This window comes from Apis mellifera, linkage group LG8 (assembly GCF_003254395.2).
Source record: "Apis mellifera strain DH4 linkage group LG8, Amel_HAv3.1, whole genome shotgun sequence".
NCBI lineage: Eukaryota > Metazoa > Arthropoda > Insecta > Hymenoptera > Apidae > Apis > Apis mellifera.
Genome location: NC_037645.1, coordinates 9,593,369 through 9,595,689, shown reverse-complemented (window position 1 = coordinate 9,595,689; position 2,321 = coordinate 9,593,369). Strand labels below are relative to the sequence as shown.

Genomic DNA, 2,321 nt, shown 5'->3' with positions numbered 1-2,321 from the left:
GCTCGCCGGAGACGGAATAATGGGGAGGGAAAAAAAAAGGGAAGAAAGAAACCCGTTCGCCGGTGCATCGCTTGAAAGCTTCCACGGCCGCTTCTTACAGAGCTATTTTCGCCTAGCTGCCGGGTAAATTTAGTACGGCAGACCAGTTTCTCAGCCATAGTACGACAGATCCGGTCGATTTCTTCTTTTTAAACGAGGCGATGAGACACGTCAGGATGGCCGAGCGGTCTAAGGCGCTGCGTTCAGGTCGCAGTCCACTCTGTGGGCGTGGGTTCGAATCCCACTTCTGACAAAACTTTTTTTTTCTTCTTCTTCCCTAGTATCGCCACCCTAAAACCATCCTAACGACCCGTGACGAACACCAACTCGTTATCCGCTCGTCGCCGATCCGTCGCCAATTATCGCCACCCGTAAAACAGATTTCAAGGTGTTCGGTTTCCATCCTTGGTGCCGATCGTTCCTTACGTTAACAGTTTAATAAATTATCTCGAAGAAATTGTTACTTGTTATATTATTCATCCGCTTATTCAACCTCCAAAGGTTCCATAGTTCGAAAAATGCTCGAAGGAGGGCGCTCGAGGGAACGCACGGAGTCTCTTATCTCAAGCGAAACGTGTCTTCGCAGGCACAGTGACGCAACGCCGACCACGTTTTCCACCCAATTCGATCTCGTCTCTCCAGCTACGTCAACCGTACTTTCGTACGCTCGTCAATTAATCGAGTTACGTAACACAAGAAGCAGCACGGATCAAGCCACCAGTCGCCGCCGCTTGATTTCACGGAAATCCTAACTGTAATCGTTTCAACGAGGCGACCTATCGTTGTGGCGCCAGCGCAGCCGTTGAATTATTCCCGGTAGCCTGTGCGCGCTCCAACCCCCTAACGTCTCTCTCTCTCTCTCTATCTCTCTCTCTCTCGCTTCTGATCCCCTCGCTCGTAAATTCGCCTCGTTCGACGCGACGATTTCACGAGGCGAGGCAAGTGCACCGATTCTAACCGCGGCCCGCGGATTGCATTCCACGGAATGGGCGGCCATTTCTCAAGCGGACTGTACAACTTCTCCTGCGGAGAAGCCGGAGCCGGAGCAGGACGAGGAGGCGGAGGAAGAGCAGCCGCGTTGGTAACCTTGGTGGAGGAATAGGGGTAACGTAAAGGAAAGGGGATAGATGAAACAACCACGGCGTGCGTTGTGTTGTTGCGCGCGGTTAGAGAGAGGCGCGAGCGAGTGAGACGGAGCACGGGTTTTATGCAACGCGCACTCTCTCTTTCCTCCGTGAACAATAACCTTACGCGTCGTGGCGCGCACGCGCGCACGAGTGTGCGCACAGTGTCACGACGACTGTGCAGGTTCTATGTTCCCCGTCACGCAGGTCGACACAGTTTCCTCGCGGCCCTATCCTTTCTCGCTCTTACTGTACCGACTGGCACCGTCCCCTTGTCTCTTCAGAAGTTTATAAACAATGTTTGATCGTGAAAAGTATAAAAAAGAAATATATGTATGTATGTATCTTGTACTTGTTCTTCTGATGATCTTTATATACACGATTCAGAGTAAACAAACAGGTATATAAACAGGTATATGTGTCTATCTAATTTATAAAAATATAAATTAATAATAATAATATAATTTGTAAAAAGAATATATGGTAATTTAATTATAATTATATTTATAAAAATATAAATTAATAATAATAATATAATTTATAAAAAGAATATATGGTAAAATCACCAACAGGTATATAAAGATATATGTGTCTATCTAATTTATAAAAATATAAATTAATAATAGTAATATAATTTATAAAAAGAATATATAATAAAATCATCAACAGGTATATAAAGATATATGTGTCTATCTAATTTATAAAAATATAAATTAATAATAGTAATATAATTTATAAAAAGAATATATAATAAAATCATCAACAGGTATATAAAGATATATGTGTCTATCTAATTTATAAAAATATAAATTAATAATAATAATATAATTTGTAAAAAGAATATATGGTAAAATCATCAACAGGTATATAAAGATATATGTGTTTATCTAATTTATAAAAATATAAATTAATAATAATAATATAATTTATAAAAAGAATATATGGTAAAATCATCAACAGGTATATAAAGATATATGTGTCTATCTAATTTATAAAAATATAAATTAATAATAATAATATAATTTGTAAAAAGAATATATGGTAAAATCATCAACAGGTATATAAAGATATATGTGTCTATCTAATTTATAAAAATATAAATTAATAATAATAATATAATTTATGAAAAGAATATATGGTAAAATCATTTGATACAAG

General features: G+C 38.9%; 1 non-coding gene across 1 annotated transcript; it reads left to right on the top strand.

The window, feature by feature from the left end:
* Positions 1–209: 209 nt before the first annotated feature.
* On the top strand, positions 210–292 carry TRNAL-CAG. The gene has a single exon. It is a non-coding gene; the product is annotated as a tRNA-Leu (tRNA).
* Positions 293–2,321: the final 2,029 nt, after the last annotated feature.